This window comes from Stegodyphus dumicola, chromosome 4, assembly GCF_044657685.1.
Source record: "Stegodyphus dumicola isolate Sdum_Otavi_A_Nest chromosome 4, ASM4465768v1".
In the NCBI taxonomy this organism is placed as follows: domain Eukaryota; kingdom Metazoa; phylum Arthropoda; class Arachnida; order Araneae; family Eresidae; genus Stegodyphus; species Stegodyphus dumicola.
Genome location: NC_140771.1, coordinates 117514195 through 117534938, shown reverse-complemented (window position 1 = coordinate 117534938; position 20744 = coordinate 117514195). Strand labels below are relative to the sequence as shown.

Genomic DNA, 20744 nt, shown 5'->3' with positions numbered 1-20744 from the left:
GACAGCCTGCCTATTTCGCTCTGCTCGCTACTCGTAAGAAACTTCTCCTCTAGGGTTGCCACACTTATCGGAGGGCGCAAGGCGCGCTCCTTATCGCCATCACCACAGAGTTTCCCCCCAGTTCCTTTAATGGCTATTCAAAGGAACGACATAGGTTATGAAATTATCTCAGAGTATTCGTGCTGTCGGGTATTTTTTACATGATTACAAAATTAGAATATAAAATTAGAAAAGATCAAAATGAAATTCAATATATAACAAGGTATTGACACATATAATAAACATGAAATAACAAGAAATATGTTAAGATATGAATTTAAAAAAAATTTTTTTAAATTGTTATGTAAGAAGCAAGTTTCTTAGGGAAGTGAACATGTCTTCCCGATCTGGTGACACTTTGTGTCTTAGAGAGTTCGTTTGCAGATTTATTCTGCTGAACTGTCTTTAAGTCTTTATTTGTTTTCAGTTCAGGCAAATTAGAGTCCGAAAGCAAATAGGCTGGTTTCACACGGTCTATAGACACAGTAGATTTCAGACCGTTAACATCAATTGTGAAAGTTTTGTCCGTTCTAGAAAGGACTTTATGCGGACCTGTTGGCACAGAGGTGGCTTTACTCGATCGACACGTAAGTATACATGCGTACACGACTTTAAGGTAGCACTTACGTAACATTTTTCTTGGCAATGTGCAGATGTTGCTATTGGATTCAATTGTTGCATTCTATGCCTAAGATTCGTGATAAATTGTGTGTCATACGGAGATATCTTAGGTGACGTTATCATATCACTAGGCAGCTTGAGAGTTGTGCCGTACACCAGTTCAGCACAAGATGACTGTAGATCTTCCTTTACGGCTGTCCGAATACCAAGCATAACAACTGGTAGTGTTTCAGTCCAGTTATTGGTCTCGTGAGCCTTGAGAGAAGATTTTAAATGTCGATGAAATCGTTCAACAATGCCGTTTGACATTGGATGATAGGCTGTTGTTGTGATTCTGTTCGCACCCAAAATGCGCGTGAATTCTGCAAAAAGTGCGGATCTCATTTGAGAACCTTGGTCTGTTGTTATGATCGATGGGCAGCCAAAACGAGATATCCAACAGTTGAAGATGGCTCTGCAAATGGTTTCCGTTTTCATATCCGGGATGGGAATGGCTTCAGGCCATCTGGAGAATCTATCTATTAGAGTCAAAAGGTACACGTTGCCTTCTGATGGAGGTAACGGTCCAACGATATCCATATGGATTTCTGAAAAACGTGCATCAGGAAGAGAGAATGTGCCCAGTGGTGCTTTAGTATGCCTAGTAATTTTCGATTTTTGGCAAGATTCACAGGATTTCACCCAATTTTTGATATGGCGTTTCATATCGGGCCATACATAACGAGAACAAATAAGCTTCGTAGTAGCTGCAATTCCTGGATGTGACAGATTATGCAGATGATTAAAGATGAGTCTGCGAAAGGAATTTGGAACAAATGGACGAGGAATGTCCGTTGATATGTCACAAAGAATATTACCATCAGAATATTGGCACGGTTTAAATTCCAGTTTCAAAGATGATGTGTTGTTTTTGAGAAGGTCTTGTACCTCCGGATCATGCCGTTGAGCTTCCGAAAATTTTTTAAAATCCAAAAATGGAGATTTTGTTATGGAATCAATTTCGATTCTTGAAAGAGCGTCAGCAACGACGTTTTTTGAACCTTGCACATGTCTAATATCAGTAGAGTACTGAGAAATAAAATCTAAATGGCGCAATTGTCGAGGTGAACATTTATGAGGGTTCTGTTTAAAAGCGTATATTAACGGTTTTTGATCCGTATAAATTATAAAATTTCTGCCCTCTAACATGTGTCGGAATTTCTTAATTGCAGAATAAATAGAAAATAATTCCCTATCGTACGCGGACCATTTCTGTTGACTTTTACTGAGTTTCATAGAGAAAAATGCTATAGGTTCCCATGTTTGGTGAGACAACTGCATAAGTGTGCCGCCGATTGCGACGTCTGAGGCATCTACCCAGATGCTTAGCTGGGCTCCGGGAATAGGGTGCCTCAAAAGGGTAGCCTGAGCAATGGCATTTTTGGCAGCAATAAAGGCTTGTTCAGCATTCTCGTTCCAATTTAATTGTGGGGATGAATCCTGAACACGAGAACGAGATTTCTTTTTATTAATATAGCCTTCTAACAATTTTATTAAAGGAGAAAGAATATGTGCTGCTTTAGGTATGAAACATCTATAAAAGTTAAACATGCCTAAAAATCGGCGAAGCTGAGTGAGAGTGGTAGGTTGAGGAAAATCTAAAATACATTTGACTTTGTCAGGAAGAGGTTCAATTCCATTTTCACTAAGGTGAAAACCTAAGAAATCAATAGATGTTTGACCAAAGGTGCATTTTGAAACATTTATGCAAAGTCCATATTCCTGGAGTTTGGAAAATAAAGCTTTCAAATGCCTGCAATGTTCCTCAGAATCTTTAGAGGCTATGAGCAAGTCATCGACAAAAGCGTAAACGCCTTCTAAATCCCGCGTGACTTCATCTATAAAACGTTGAAAAGTCGCAGATGCATTGCATAAGCCGAATTGCATACGGATACTTTCGAATAAACCGAATGGTGTGCATATGGCGGTTTTGTGGATGTCGGCTGGGTTAATTGGTATTTGATGGTATGCCTTAATCAGGTCGACATGACTAAAAATTTTAGTACCGTGCAATGCAGCAGTAAAATCGGCTAAACATGGAATAGGGTATTTGTCTTTTATTGTTTGAGCGTTCAATGCTCGATAATCTCCTACAGGTCTCCATTCCAGACTTCCCTTTTTTGGAACCATGTGAAGTGGGGATGCATAATTGCTGCTGGAAGGTCTCAAATGCCCCAATTGCATCATAGTTTGAAATTCTTGTTTTGCTATTTTTAAGCGATCTGGAGCTAACCGACGAGGTTTTGCAACCACAGGTGGACCTTTACTTATGATATAATGAACGGTGTTATGTTTAACAGGTTGGTTAGGATCTGGTAATCTAGTAACTGAAGGAAATTCTTTTAAAATTTTGTGATATGGTGTATCACTAAATACAGTTTTTACTGAATAAATGCTTGCATTTTTCACGCAACCGACGGTTTTAAAATGCGTTTTTAAATCTTTGAGACATTTGTTTCTGAGATCAGGCACCAATTCAAAGAAATGGAGAAAATCTGCTCCAAGAATGGGTGTACTAACATTTGCTATAAGAAAAGTCCATGTAAACTGTCGTCTTAATTTGAAATCCAAAGAAAGTGTTTTTTGACCATAAACATGAATAGTAGAAGAATTAGCAGCGAAAAGTGTTTGTTGGGACGAATTCCGTTTTTGAGAATTATTTGCTGGAAGTAAGGACACGTCAGAGCCGGTATCGACCAAGAATGAAAGGTTTGTTCTACGGTCACGAACGAACAGGCGACGTGAAACTTGAGGCAAAGAATAAGTCGCCTCTATTCTTTGCTGGTTTCGTTTCCCTGCCATGAACAAGGTTTTGTACATTTGTCATCTCTACACTTTTTCCCAAAACGTCTATGATACCAGCAAACAGAATAATCTCTCCTTTTGGAATTGCTTCTTTCCTTATTGCGATCTCCGCGATTTGGCGAGCGACCACGAGAAAGAGAAATGCGATCAATACGTTTGTTTAATTTTTCTATTTGTTTAAATAATTTATCCTCAAGAGACTGATCGACTGTGCGAGAAACGGCACAAGTCCCTGGGGTTCGATTTACTTCTAAAATTCTGTCGGCAATTTCTGCAGCTTTATCTACAGTTAAATTGGAAACCGCTGCCAAAATAGACTGAACAGTCGAAGGCAAACGTTGAAGGAATAATTCTAACATTAAGTTATCAGGAACATTTAAAGATTCTGCTCGACGCTTTATATTTCTAAGCAAATCGGAAGGTTTTCGAGAACCTTTCTCCAGATAATAATTGGCGAATTTCTTGCTGAGAAGATTCTCCTGAACGATTTATTAACTCAGTTTTGAGCTTTGTATATGGATCAATAGGGTCTGGTTTCATAAGTAAATCCCGTACTAGTGATGCGATATCTGGAGGAAGATGAGAAACTACATAATTATATTTAGTAATGGATTCTGTGATAGGTTTGGGGGTGGCAAGAGCAAAAGTACTTTCACACATAATAAACCATAAAGATGGGTCTGATCGGTTATAAACCGGAATTTGGACGGCATAAACATCAGACATTGTGCAAGGTTTTTAAGCCAAAATAAAAGCAAAAATTTAACTAAAGAAAATTAAATTAAATGATAAGTAGAAAACGTAATTATAAAATGATCTATAATTACTACTCATCTGTGATCCGGAGGACGAAAACCGATGTAATCCATTACTTCTGGTTTGGAGATCTTGAGTGATGGCTTGTAGTCAAAACCGAAAGTGCTTGAGAACTGTTCATACGATTTAACACAGTCCGGGTTACCATTATGGAAATTTCCTGTGGTGTTTTTACCACCAATCCTCGAATTCCATATCACAGATTATGTTCGTACTGCATTAATATAAATATTAACAAGACATAGTGCACAATAAAAATTAAGCTTTATTTAGGAACATCGCGCATACTCCCCGACAGCCTGCCTATTTCGCTCTGCTCGCTACTCGTAAGAAACTTCTCCTCTAGGGTTGCCACACTTATCGGAGGGCGCAAGGCGCGCTCCTTATGGCCATCACCACAGAGTAAGAAAACCAAAAAACCAAAAGGAAACGCTTCTGTATGGGGAAAAAGAAATGTTCAGTTGTATCTTATGGTATTTTCAAATTTGTATATCGTAGAAGCGAACGTTTTTGAATATAGAGCAGAAGAAATAAAATTTCTTAGATGAAAAATGTAAAATTCTCATTTTCTTCATAGATTTATTTTCATTAAAATACGATTCATTACTTTTAAAACCATGAAAGTAAGGATTTGTAGCTCTTAGAAAATCTAATGACCCCAAGAATTTTAAAAAGTTACTTACAGATTACTTTTATTTTGTTGGTTTTTCTGGTTTCTAATTCGAGAATTTTTCTTTTTAAAGTTTTTGGCATCATGTTGAGCAGGCTATATCCTGATGATTATTGAATTAAAAAACTTTTAAACTTACTTTGTTGCACTTTTTAAGCTTTAATTATCATAATTTAACTACTCGTACATTTCATTCGCTGTCATTTTCTATAGTTTTTTAAATATCCCCCCCCAAATGGCGGGCCCTCAGTTGACTTCGGTTTGGCTACTACTAAGGCCGGAAATGGTGGTCACTTTATTATTGGAGGCACCTAATAAGGGGGCTACCTTTGCCTCCTATGAAGCGACGGACACTTACTTCCATTCCTTAGAATTTCCGATACACAGTTCCGCGCGCTGGAGACAAAAAGGTTTTTTTTTTTTTTTTTCCCGTAGATTGTTGCCATTGCTCGCTTTCAAATCGTTGAGTTTGTCCAAAAGTCCAAACCTTCACTTAGAAATAATATGAGTAATGTTACACCAAGAATTCCAATATGAATGTCATAAAGTTATATTTTGTTTGGAATTTTACATAGAGGAACTTACGCCTAAGATATTGAAAATAACTTCAAGGTGAATTTCGTTTTTATTTTCATTCCAACGTGACGAAATAATTTCTTTTCCTTTTTTTCATTTTTTTTTAATGCGTGACTTCAGTAAAAATGTAAAATTTGTTTTCAGAAAGCTGGAGTACAAAAATCATAGGTTATAAGTCTCATTTCTGTTCTCCAAAGAAGTGGCAAAGGAAAGCAGTCGAAAGTTAACTGGATTAATCAATAGAATAGTTATTTAGCAATATTCTCTAAGGAATATCACGTATACAACAAATACGAATGAAAAATAAAATTCTAATCATCAGACATTTAAGATAAAATATCAAACATACACTATCCTTCTTGAGCTCAGGACATTTAGAGCTTAGAATATAAAATGATTTCGTTTACTTGATAATATCAAAGCACATGTGCTGTCTTCCTGAGCGGGAGTGATGTTTTTGCGGAGTACGTTTTAGGGTAAAACTGGTTCGTATCTATGTTACACATGAGGAAACCACGAAACGCCTCTGCATCCAACTCGTTCGCCTGGAACCCATGTCGAACTACTAGTGTTCAGCGAATTGAATACTCGTCTGCTGGAGAATATGAAACGGAGAATCTGAAGTTTATTATAAACTGAATGTTTGTAACGTTGTGTTTTATACACGTCATGCGACTATTTTATGCGATAGTTAAGTTTAAAGAACGAACATATTTCAGAATTTTCTCAGCAGAAACATTCTAAATGTGGACCTCTTTGCTGTGCATGCATCTTATCTCGATAATAATCATAAAAATCCCTTACATTGCATAAAATATATTTCAAAATGAGAAAGCTCATAAGAAAGCGTAATTTTAATCCTCAGTCTTACTTTTGTACTTACTATAATGATCTGTGCAATCTTTTGCAATACTAAAGCGGATTATATTTAAAACTGCATGTAATGTGGGAACTCAGATTCAATTTCATGATAACGTTCTGCATTTATAATTAACGATGTGGCCACATTTTACACTACTTTCAGGTATGTAAAGTTTACGAGCACAGAATTCATGAAAAAGTAAATAATGGAAGTGGTACTGTTCCCAAAAAAAGATAATAACCCCACAAATTCGACCTCGTAAAAACTCATTTTCTTTCTACCCGCAGTTGGCAAGATGTTTATAATCTTAAAGCTCAGCATCTAAATATAAATACCACTTAAATAAACAGTAATATGGATTTCACTAGGGATTTTCAGTCGATCCAAGATATAATTATAATTCAAATATAAACAAACAATGCTGAAAAGTAAATGATATAATTTCGATATTGACGAATAGGTATTCAAAGCAGATTCGATTCCATGTTATGATATGACACACGCAGATTACGGACAGCAAGTAGCTTAAGGTTATAAGGCTGAAATTTTTAGCGCGCAGGTCAGCCGTCCAGTCACTAAGGCAATTTTCACGTGTTCTCTTTCAGAATTGGAATGATATGATAGCGGTATATGTCTTTGACATCTCATACTCTTCTTAGGTCAATAACACAGGCAGGTATAGCTTTGTTTAAGAAGCTTTAAAAATTAAAAGTTGAGGGAAGCTTACAATCTTCTAAGAACATGTTTTCTTAGGAAAACAAATTTTTGCGATTTAAATATGAAAACCAAAAATTATTGATTTCACAAGAAAGTGAAATATGACAGATTAATTTGCTTATTTATTTCTTCAAAAAAAAAAAACCCTGCTCCTGGTTAAATGTCATTCATTTTGTAAGCATTTTTAATCGACAATTTCGATAGCTAAATATCATGCGCCCCGAATGCAGAAACAAAAATCTTTATATATTGAGACCAGAAAAGAAAAAATAAATGCAGGTCTTAAAATGATTTAATTTATGATAGAAATAAGTTACTTAATAAGAAAATTCACCGAAAAACAATTGAAAACATGATATCATATCATGCCTTTCTAAATGAAATTAATCTTTAGTTTAAAATACAATTTATATTCAAAATTGGCAGAAATTTTTAAATGCATTTCTATGAATTGCGATGACCAAACATTTTTTTAAGGTTTCTAAAATTCTCATTCAAGAACTAGTTCAATAATATTTAGCTATTATCAATAAGCTATTAAAGGATTTTGCTATCAATAACTCCCTTTTTTTTTTTTTTTTTTTTTTTTTTTTTTTTGCAATTTAGTAGTAATCTACTAATAAAAACATCTACAATAAAAAAAAAAAAAAAAAAAAACCGAAAATTGGACTTGATACAAATTGGACTTGATACAATAAAAAAAAAAAGAAATAGAAATAACTGTTGTACAACTCTAAAATTTATGGTATTATAAAATTGATTATTTTCTACTAATCTGTACCACAGGTAAATAAATAAAATATTTATTCTCTTGCAAATCATTATATAATTTTTTTTATCGTTGACTAAACTGTATGAGATCACTGACTAAACTGCTTCATAATAATAGTAGAAAATGGAAAAAAAATTTCTTCAAATGATTTTTTAATTCTATTAATTAGTTTGAAAACTATAACATAAGTAATAGATGGAACAGCAGCATGTTATTTTGAACTGGCAAAATTCAGATTATTTATATTATTATTATTATTTTTATTCAGATTTATATACTCAAATTTTGATAAAAGTCATCTGCTTTTCAATGGAAACTAGACATAGGTCCTTCTTCTTCAGGAGTAAAATGTTTCCGCAGATTTTTTTTTTTTTTTCAACTGAAAACATCTCTGCCAACCTAAGGCTGCATTTTTGCCTAAATATAAATCTTACGTTTGCATGTTCTCTTCCAGTTAGAGATACCTCCGAGCAATAAGATTAAAGGTAAAGATTTTGTCATATATATTATACATTTTGTATATTTGTTCGAATATTTTTGCTCCTTGAAGAAAGGAGACCTCGGTCAGATTTCCTCGAAATGCAAGCAGCTTTTCTAGAGCAACTCGACCAACCTACTAAAACCAAATTTTACTATACTTAATCTTAAATAAAATATATACCTTATAATTTTATCTTAAATAAAATATATACCTCTCAAAGAAAATGGAGAAGAATTTAAATTTTTTGCACCATTTTATTGATGTTAATTTAATTTATTCCTATACTCCAGCTTATACTATCATATGCTCATTACTATTTTTCTTGAATTTCTAAGTTCACGAACGAAACATGTATTCGGAACTCATTAATAAACTTGGTTTAAGGTTTCAAAGCACTTTTCCCTTGACACGTTCTGTTTGAAGCATTAAACAAAGGGAATAAATAAGATGTTATTTTGTTTTGTTTTGTATAATATTCTGTAAAAGTTTTTCTAAAAGGTTTCTCTATCCTCGTATTAATTTTCAGTTAAAGATACCGTATTTGAAGATTTCATTAATTTACGTTTTACTTAATTTGGTAATTCTTTGTGGAGCAATTCATAACGGAGGCGATGAGGCTGTACAACTCCGACGTTAGTGTTCCCCTCACTCCCGCTAACTGTGATTGGACTTGATCCCGCCCCCCAAAAAAAGAAGGAGAAACATTCTTTCCTTGTATGACTCACTTCTCGCGTTATGCAATGGATAGTAAACAACACTTGTAATCATCGCTATATTTTTTTTCTTCTAATACCTAATAAATTTGTTATTTTGTGTTTACTAATATAATGATCGTGGTCCTTACATCGGCAGCTTGGATTACACTTTATTAAGGTAAGAACTTTAATTCTGTTTTATTCATCTGCTCGTCTCGATTTAGCGAAGTTGTAACAGTAAACAAAAATGAACCACGAATACCTTCAACATTCTTCACCCTGAGAAGAAAGGTAGACCTTCATATAGAAGGAATAAAAGTTTTATTCAAATTCGTTCCGACATTTCCTTTTTGATTTATATAATATATATATACATATTAAATTTATATATACATATATGTATATATTTAAATTTTAACAAACATGTAAATAAGTAAAAAAGCAAATTTAAAGTTTTTTACGTATATACACGTTTGTTAATTTCATTCCTTGCAGCAATGGCGCAAAGAATTAATTAAATTTGTATTTAAATTAAATTTATTTAAATTAAATTTATATATATATATGTATGTATGTATACTGAATAAGGAAATAGAGAGGATAAATGATCAAGACTTGTTCACTTATTCTGACTATTTCCCGTTCGTTTGCACTTTCTCGGTTTCCTGTTGTCTTTGGAATAGACCATTCATCAGCTGTTCGCACTCTTTCTTACTATAATATCAGCCACTTTTACTGCCTCTTGTCGCGTTGCCTTTCTTTCTCACTTTCAATCATTCTCATTCATTTTTCTTGTCACCAAAGCCCTATTTTTTATGGTGTATGGTGGTGCCGTAATAAAGTTTATCTCTTTTCTGTTAACCCTAAACATGAACATTTCATTACGTATTTTTTTTTTTTTTTTTTTACTTTCGTCATCTATGGATAAATTAACAGAAAATGTCTTGTCGTAGAAAATTAAATTTTAATTTGTAATCGTTTTCGGTCCATTAAATTATGTTTTCTTAAATTCGAACCCTTTTGTTTTTTAGTCATTGTTCTTTACTGATTTAGATGTTGTTCTAATTATATCGTACTGTATTTTCCCGTGTTCTTAGGGTATAACAAATAGCATATCAATTTGGTTATTAAAAGTTCCTAGCGCTGAAAATCATAGCTATGACTAAAGAATATGTAACATAAAAAACATCTAAATCAAAATTTTTTAATTACATTGCACAGTAATTTTCCGTGTTAATAACGCATCGATTCGACACATCTAAACACTGCAGACTGTAAAAAAATTCCTCTTAAAAAACCGGTATTTGAGTGAATTTTAAACCGTGTGGTTGAAGTATGTGATGACACAAGATAATGAAATAATTCTTCAGTGAGGTTGCATTTATAAAATTGCTTCGCAACATAGCAGCAGTGCACAGGGTTTCCGAAAATGAATGATGGAATTTTAAGAAAAATGCATTACGTGAAATGGATTGAAAGTGCTTTTATGTAATCCAATCACCCAAAACGATTATGTTTTATTTTATACATGAGACTGTTTTGTATAACCCTCCAGTTGTTAAACTTGGGGTTGTGAAAATCCATTTACGACAATAAACGCATTAGAAATTTCCTAAGGCCGATGTCTGGACGACTTTTTTGGGCCTTTGAAATTAATATCAATCCTGGCGACGGATTGTTATAACGGAATATATATACCATGGCCCTCAAAATGTTTCTATTTTACCGCACTAGAGTTATACCTCTGGAGGTTTGTCAAAATGAGGTTCATAGAGAAAGATTCGATAATATTGACCACCTTAAGGTCAGAATCACACAATCAATTGCGAAGGTTACACCAGATGTTCTTGCTGGAGCGTGGAACCCAAACTCAATATCGCACGTACTGAAATTTATAAATTTTTTGTTATCTTTTTCAGTGAATGAGGTGAATAAAGGCACTTTAAATCCATTTCACGAAACGCTTGCTTCTCAGAGGTCTCATGAAATCTCACCGTTTATTCTCGGCCATCTTGTACTTCTGTACTGTTGATTTAGGCAGTACCTTCTTTTTTAATATGTAATAAGGGATTGCAGTTTTCCTTTCTTTTACCTTTATTCTTCTGTTTGACGATTGAGTATTACTTGTAATAAGTATTAATTAGCGACATTAAGCGCAGGAGCCATTAATCGTTAGGTGCTCATTTATTTTTCTTTGAAAGCCGGTAATCGCTACTTCAGCTTTAATTTGTCGACAATGTGTTTGTAAAAAAATAAGCTCTATTCGACTACGGTGAACGTATGACGTACGTGCCAATTTGTGCCACGCTACGGAAATTCATTGGCGAGCGAGAGATGAATATTTTTTGATACCCCTGCTTTTAGAAAAGATAAATGTGGCATAAACGTGCATTTAAGATTTCAAACTTCAGTGCTTTCATTAACACTTTTAATTGGATTTTAAGATTTCTATCGTATTGCTCATAATATATTTCTTCCTTTTCGTTCCTTCTTTTTTATGAGACAATTTTATAAATTTACCGAATAATCACAGAATTTACATACACACACAGACATACATAAACCAGTTTTAAGTAGCAATTAAATTTTACAGTTAATTTTTAACAAACAAGTTCCATTTCTTTCTTAACTTATCAAATGTTTGCGGCACGTATTTAATATGCGTTTTCATATTATGTATCATATTTTTACAAAAATAAAACGCATTTTACTTTTTCTTTGCATTGTTTCTGTTTTAGTAAATTTCAAAAATGTCACCACTTTTAAAATTTACTGCCTTGTACATCAAACGTACGTCGAATATGTTTTTATAATTGCGTGGTATGTTAACGATAAATTTTATATTTCCATAGATATTTTTTTAATTGTTGCTTTAATTGGTGTTTCGAATATTTCTCATAATGCCATTTTAAGCGTGCCCTCCATCCACGGGAAAAGGCCTCTTCGAAATTATCTGAGAGTTTTCTTTCTCTGCACGGAAAATTGTTGGTAAATAAAATATTCAATTGGACTTTAAAGATCCAAATTTGAATTTTTGCGTAATTACATATTTAAATTAATCCTTTTATTTTTAATATATTCTCAGTGGTCTTTCTAAATGGTGGTGTGGCTACAGCGGACGTGGTCAGATCAGACACATACCATTTCGTGGTCAGACCGGACACTTCGAAACTCATCGTGGTTAGAGTGGACACATCTTTTCCCCATCTTAGAACAGGTAAAGGATGCAAATAAATAAATAAATAAATACTTTTAAAAATCCCAAATATAATTTAAAACAGTATTTTAAGTGGCAAATCTCTTTCAAGTGGGACAACTTTTTTTTCCGAAGTTTTCTGTTTTTGCACTCGATTATCGAATTACAAGGATAAATACATTTTTGCCAATCAAATTTAACTAATTATATTTAAATTGTTATGATATTATAGTGCGAACCCATTTTAAACATAGCGAAATGTAATAAAAATAAAAGGTTTTAGAGAAATATTTAAAAATCAATAGTAAATAGTATAATGAAGGATGTGAACAAGTTTTAGGGATTTTGTGGAAAACTGTATTTTAGAGTCAAATAAATATTAGAACGGGTGCAGCTTCGAGAAAATTAATTAGTTTCATTGATGTAAGTAAAAATAAATTCTAGAAGTAAAATATACAAAACAGATAAAAGTAAATAAAAGAAAAATAAATACTAACTAACCTTTATTATAAAGGTATAAATATCATTTACCATTGGATTTAGTCCAACCTAGTTACAAAACTTAAAGAGTTTAGATATTTTTCTAAACTGTTTGACGTTTCGAATTCTTTTACGATGTTTTCAATTCTTTCATCTAATTTTACATATGCTTTTTTCCTTTTTACTCTAGGGTCGCCTCATTCTCTGGCTTTCAAATTAAAAGACACTTTCTATATTTCTTCTTTTAGTATTTTAACTATTAATGACGCTGTCCAGATACATTCCATACTTTAATGGGCATATTTGGATTGTCATCCACTGCTTGACAAAATAATCAATGAATGTGTTAAGTTTGTCAATGCTAAAAGCTTTTTCCCATACGATGCTCCAAGCATCATCTATGTGTTCTATTGGCAAGTAAGCTAATGCAGAAATCATTCTACAGACATTTCTTGTATCTTCGTTCTCTTTACTAGACCCATTTCTTGTATCTTACGCCACAAACATTGATTAAAATGAAAGTTACAACCGGAAATAGTCGATCTGGGAAATTCTAACATACAGCTATTGATGACTGCGGCTTCAAAATTCAATTTTATAATGTCCGACTTCCGCTTAGCGCACCAGTGTTTCGCTTCCTGAAACATTGCAATGTAAGTTGCTTGTCTCTTATCAGGCAGAAATGCAAAAAGCGCTGGATAAACGTTGGTCTCACTTGCTGTACTCCTTAAGTCGACGTGTATTGTATAAATTTGAGCAAATTGTTTCGGACAACCTTTAAATTTTTCATCTAAGAATATTTTCCAAAAGCCTTTCCATTTTCCAAAAGGTACCGAGATTCTTCTCCTCCAAATACTAAAATCCTTTTATCTTGGTCATTTTGAAAGTCTAAACGAAGAAAGTTTTTTTTTCTCCATTAAAAAGCATAAGTGTATCGTTTGCAAACTGAATGTCGTCGGTATTTTGAGGATTTTAGGTAGCTCCCAAAGCCTTTCTCCTGTCCTTACATAAAACACTCTTGGCACTGGAATATTTCTGTATTTTAGTAGCGAAATCATAACCTTTCTGTTACAATTATGAAAGTTCTTCTTGAAATATATGGGGAACAGGAACTGATGTTTGTTCTCAGACTCTTTTTCTGCAAGTCTCTAACTTCCTTTTAAATTCAATCTCAGCAATGTTGGACACGAAGGAATGCTCAATTTTCTTCAGTACTTCGTACTGAAAATTTGTCTTTATATTTCCTTTATAATGGCGTGTCTCTTCTTTTACACATACCCAACTCATTCCTAATTTATTTTTTCGGTGTAAACGGTGTGGGTAATCATCTACAACTAAACATTCTTTTCCGTTTTGTGTAGAGAGTAATTTTGTTGAAATGGCTATGGGTTCCATAGCAGATTTTTTCGACGCTATAAAATGACATATACACTTCATAAGGATCAAACATCTACTAAGAAATTGAGAAAAAGCTTATCTCTTAAAAGTATCGGCTTATGTCTACAGCAGGTTCAAAGCTCGAAACTACAGAATAGATAATATGTGACTGATTAGATAAATAACACAATAAGTGCAAGAATTAAAATTGCAATTAACAACCTTGTATTTAGCATACGTATGTTAAAACACTCAATCGATTTCGAGGGCAACTAAAGGTCCCTCCTCATCAGAAGAACGAAATTACTAGAAAGGGAAAAAAGAAGAAAAATAAAGCATTGGCAAAGGAGACAACATGCAAGGAGAGGTGCAAGAATGTCCGCTCTGCCCACCCAGCTGCCCTCACATATTCGCTGTAGCCACTGTCCGCTACGACCACGTCTGCTCTGACCACGTAACCTTCTAAATATCTGAGTATTAACTCAGAATCTAAAACTTTCTTAAATGTGAACCTCAGACGTATTAAAGCTACTAAATGTTTACAACGTAACTGATCAAATTACTTGATTTTTTTTTTCCTTCTGCGCTATAACAATAATTTTATTCAAAAAGGTTTCCCTCCTCTCAAAAATTAATCTTACATATTTTGACTGAAAAAAATCGAATAAAACCACATCTTTGAGAACTAACTATAGTTACTCTCGGATTTAATTTTTTACAGCTCTTTATTCCATTACTTCCCAATGGTATAACTGATTTAATTTCTAAGAATTTACATTACGTAGACATTTCCTCGACTCTTTCTGTTTGAATTTCTTTGCATTTAATCATAATCCCTTTTCTGTTCGGTACCGTCCTTTACAGATCATTCCTTGATTAATTACTTACACTTTTACCATGATCGGAAATATATAAGATTAAAAATATAAATACGAAATCCTATCCAATAATTTTTAAGATCGAGTTTAAATTCCATAAATACTATTGGAACTTCTTATATGAATGAAAGATATGTACTAAGCATAAACGAAATTGATATTTTTCGGCAAATTTTGTCTTCTCACTCTTTCTTTTCTTTCATTTAGCAAGACAGCCTGTGGCTATATATGCAGTTATTTTATAAATGTCTATAATGGGTCTGTAAGTGAAACTTCAATTTATGTCTCAGTTATGTATAGAATCACCTAATTTTTTCATGAACTTATCAAAATGAAAGCAGTAACAAACTCATTCTTCCCATTAATATCTCAAGATATGCTGCAAAATAAGTAAAGCAAAGAAAAAGGGCTCAAAAAAAGCAACGAAAATAAATACGAACCATAATTTTTATAGTGCTTAAGATAAATGCTGAATATGAATCGCATTTCATTATCGATTAAAAATTTTCATAAGCAAATAACGTAATGAAGAATTGACTTGGAATTTCCATATTTTCTTATTTTCCTGGTAGTTAAGAAAGAGCTGCAGAATGCAGTAGAAATTAACATTCAAACAATGAGAACAAAATTCACATTTTGTAGTTTGACCTTTTTAATAGTAACCCATAACTTCCCACTATTGTAGAATAAAGTGTCATTTTCATATATGATGACAGTCACTTTTTTGAATTTTTGTTAATTCGAATGCAGTATTTTCTCCGTTTTGTCAAAATCTTTATTAATATTCCATTGTACATCCTTAAAAAAATATCTGAAGAAAATCTGAACTTCTACGAATACGAGTGAAAGGAAAATTCCTGTTCTGCTAATAAAAAAGATCTATAAGAACAACTATTCATAGTTGTAAAAAGCTATATAGAGAGAACAAAAATCAATAACTATTTGTGGAAAAATTATTGGGTCATACTCTATGTAGTTACAGGAAATGCTATTCAATAATCCAGATAATTTATATTTACTACGAAAGAGAAATTACTAAATTGCTATGAAACAGGTCTTTTATAGAACTTTTAAGCTTACTTAAAAACTACTTACCAGCAAAAGTTGTTTACTTGTTTTTCGATGTTAAATAGAAAACCCTGTGTCAGAAAAAAATAATAAATAAAAAAATTTAAAAAAAAAAAAATAGTGTAACGCGTTGCATGAGATAGAATACATGCATAATACAAATGCATATATTAACAAAAAAGATGGAGACTATGCTTTTAATTTTGTCTTCATTATACACTGATTAAAGAATAAATTAAAGAAATTTTTATGTTTTAGTCTTCAAGTACGAATTGCAAAATATCATTACAAAACAAAAAAGTGAATTAAATGTTTCCTTAAATATTTTTATACGTTCTGATCAAAGCAGCAGCACAAAAGTGAAATGTAAACGCATCTGCTAAAGCAAAATACAGAATTACATGCACAAAATATAATCAGATGCAAACTGCACTTTTTTTTTTTTTTTTTTTTTCCCATTCGCGGCACCATTCCCCCTTCTCCGTAACAGAACAGAATAAAAACATTACTGATAGAAAAAGTTACCGCAAAAAATAAAAATTCAACTTCCTGGATATTACCCCCCCCCACACACACACACACATCTGATTAAAAATATACCACTCACCTCAATTCCGGTTTCTCCCATTTTCAGGAAGAAACATTTCCTTTTCCTCATTCCACTCTCATTCGGCAAATTGCAACATAGCTTCTAGCATATGGGCTTCTACATTAATAAATAAATATAACTTTAAAAAGGGGAAGGAATAGTGAGTATGGTTCAAAAACCACACCGTAAGCCACCCAATGTGCAACCCGTTTCTGGAAACACTGCAAACCCGTGTCAACCCAATGGCAGCCTGGGTATCGTCTGAAGCTCCCCGAGCGTGGACGATCGATAATAGTGTGTGGCAGACGATGGACCGTTACAGCAGCAATCGCGTGCCTCGGCTCGCTGGCCGCTCATTGGCTAGTGTGGAGTTCCACATTTTGTTTGCTGTTATTATAAGCGATCTTACTCTCCCCCCTTTCATCCGTATATTACTTCTGAGCTTCATCTTTTGACATATCCGTATTAAGCGGTGCGTCCCCTGTGTTGTAATGACCCCGACAGGTGTTGCCTACTCTGCAAGAGGGTCGGGGAGAGGGTACGAGGAGGCGGAGGACTCGGAAAAATTTGTCGTCGTCCTTATCTTCCCCCTAGGCGGAAACAGGGGCATAAAATGGGGATACTGAATCATAAAGAGAACGCGGGCTTTCACAACTTTACAGATGGAAACAGAATTTTATGATATAAAATCAAAATCGGTAAGTTGTTTAAAAAAAAAGACTCGTAAAATAAGATAAAAGACGACGAATAGATATTACACGTACTATGTTTATCGACAAAATTTTTACTTCCCCAATACGTAGCTAAACTCTTTCTTCTTCTTTTCACAATTACGTAGCCCTTTTGAGACCTTTCGTCGCCTTTTTGTAGATATCAAGCGAGCTAAAATACTACTTGATTAAAAACTGTTATCTGACTGAAACCTACAGCTATTGTTTTTTTATATAAAATTATCTAAAACTCGACCTTAAATTGATCATGATTTTCTAGAAAAGCCCAAAGAAAGAAAGCTGGTATAGAAAAATCGTTTCAATAAAACCAATATTAATCAAAGATTGAATTTAGCCTAAATTTATATATTTCAGTTTAAAATTAGGCAAAAGAAAACTTAGATTTTGAATAAATATCTCTCGATTTCGGGAGCGATTTAATAAGTAGGAAAAATTTGCCGTATGTAAGCATGCTGTCTGAAGTAATATAAATATTGTCTTGGTACTTCTTTTGTTAATCTAATAATCCAGGATGAGATTCATTTATTATATTTAAAAGCAAAGAAAAATAAAAATAAATTAAACTTTTAAAATTCAAAAGAAAGGTCTCTTTCTAATGTAAAATCGAGCATCTTTTAATTTAAAAGATACTTTGTAATCAAAACTATAAAAAAATTTCAACGATTAAGGATTGCTTTATAAAACAATACGTAATATTAAGGTGCAGCATTTTATACAATATTGAGATGTGCAAATATATTAACAATTTGTATATAATAATAAACAAAACAAAAAAAGATGTAGAGTTTAAATATTATCTCGTTCCCTTCATAATAACAAAATGTATAAGAAATTCTGCATAATATTTCAAAAAAAAAAAAAAAAAAAAAAAGGACAATTGTTCTTTTTTATTTAAATTTAATTTAAACGAAAGTTTTCAGGAGAAAAAATGATAATATTTGGGGAATGTTTTAGCTGAAAGAATGACAAAATTTAGGGAATGTCAATCGTGTGTAACACGATCGTCACTGAATGCAGCTTCCCTGCCAGTACACGATTGACACTCAAAACCCCAGTTCACTCCTAAGCCGCCGTAGACTAATTCTGTGTTTAATTCTGTGTGGATCCTACATTAGTGTCCAAATTCTATGCCAGTGTCGAACTTGCGCAGTGTCAGTTCTATTCTTATGTCGATTGTACGTTGTATCGACGATATGCCAATGTCGGCTCAATATGCCAGCGACAATTCTATAAACGGATTAAACGCGCATTCATTCTCTAACTTGTTATTGCATCGTTATCAAAACTTCTTTAATATCGCGTCGACTATAGTACTGTAAAGTAAATAACGTTGGTTGTATGCCTTTGTCGATTCTACTCCGTGTCAATTCTATACAGTATCGATCCTGCACAATGTCGTGTGTGCACGGTATCGTGTATGCGTTGTGGATTCTTTGGCATATCGATTCTAGGTATATGTCAGTTTATGACTCTCAGCGATATTTTATGAACAGTCCAATGAATGAATGATTGACTCTTTAGTTAGGTAACCATGACAATTTAGATAACTTTAAGAAGCACGTTTCCTTTTCATTCAAATCAATTTTCAAAATTTTAAATAAAAGCAAGTTTTTCTAAGACGATCATCCGTAGTCCTAAGCTATTTTGATCTTCTGTAGAGGAAGTTATCTTGTATTAAGTTTATCGAAGTAGAAAATGTGAAAAATCAATAATGTCCTAGCCGCGATGAGACCATGGATCTTCTGACTGCCAGCCAGTCTTGCTACCAGTTACACCAACAGACGCCTCACAGGTGATAATTCCTTATATTCTACCCCACTTAAAGGGCGATTCGGGAAACAGGCATGAGAATCGCCTGTTTCCCTAATCGCCCTTTCGCCACTACTGTACAGGTATTATGTTTGTTATTTATCTCGAAACTAGAAAAGATAAAAATAAATTGTGCCATCTTCAGGATTCGACACACGGCCTTTCCACTTTCGTTGCTGGTCATTTTAACCGCACGCACCACTAGACAATGCACTTGAATTTAGATGAATGTGACAGCTTGCATCATGACGTTCGCAGTTCTACAGTAATAGTCTGATAGGATTAATTATTGATATTAGCTATTTATATTAATTTCTGCATAGGATAAGGAATCTTACATTCATGGGACTACAAGAGTATTATTCATCATCTTTCAGCTTTCAATAATAAATAACTTACACAGTAGTCTAGGGACTAATTATTGCAGTTGTTGTCTAATATTCAGATAGCTCCAGTAGCGTATCCAGTTAAGTAGCTACGTATCCGGTTAAATAATATACAGACAGCTTTATGAATTCTCAATAGGTATTTTGTTGCAGGGATATTTTGAAGGAAAGTCACAAAAATTGCCGTTTTTAGTGCAGCATGAACTTATGATTCTTCTTGCTGTGCACTGAATGAAATGAGTTTTCGAAAACTCTCGTCTTTCTAGACTTATCGTAGAGTCAAGATCGTTAATAAATATTTGAAAAAAGCATATTATTAAGAAGTTTATATGTATTCATAACAATTTTCAGCTTAATAGTAAGTTTAAACATAGAAAGTTTATCAATCCATTCTAAATAAATATAAGCTGCGGTAAACATTGATTTTAAAGTACTCATTTGATGCCACGTTGCCTCATTTATTAAATTAATAATTACAGAAAAATTGCCTAAAATATATTACAGGATCTAGTCTTTTAGCAATCATAAATTGCAACTAGGCTACTTAAGTGTTAATCCTTGTGAATTCTCTCACAGGTTGTAGCTGAACACAGCCAGAGAAACGGTGTAAAAGACTCTTTTATTTAACACAATAAAATTTTCAGACGGCATGGACTTACATGCTTACAAACACGTAATACTGAATGAAAGGTAGAAGTAGTACAAGGCAATTCAGTTTAAAGCTAACTGATTGACTTAAAACCTACACCGGCAGAATTGTAATTCGGCGGCAAGATTACGTAGCCGATATTTAAGGTTAACAGTTGGAAGAATTAGCAACGCGCGCTCACAATAGCGAAATAACGCTTTGTTAATTTTTTCACTGCAACAGTTTAATTACTCTCGTTTACTCTAATTCATTTACGTCCGGATGAAGAAGCGCGACAGAAATAAGAGGAAACAGAAAGGATCACAAATTAAAATAACTATTAATAAAAATAATGAAATCCTACAGTATTTTCTGGGGGCCAAAACAACTTCCATTTTAGTAAGAGTTTTTTCGTATAAAGATAAATTTCGTTAAATTACTAATTGTTGGACTGCTTGATTTTTGTTGCATATTACGACATTGCTGCAGCATACTACAAATGTTTTCTC

At 33.3% G+C, this 20744-nt stretch overlaps 1 protein-coding gene across 1 annotated transcript in view; it reads right to left on the bottom strand.

Annotated features, from left to right (window-relative positions):
- Positions 1-17008, bottom strand: part of LOC118197762 (uncharacterized) — a 268218-nt gene extending 251210 nt beyond the window's left edge. Inside the window, exon 1 of the mRNA XM_035369305.2 lies at positions 16700-17008. The gene's annotated coding sequence lies outside the window, so the exon portion shown is untranslated. The remainder of the gene's footprint in view (positions 1-16699) is intronic.
- Between the last annotated feature and the right edge of the window lie 3736 nt (positions 17009-20744).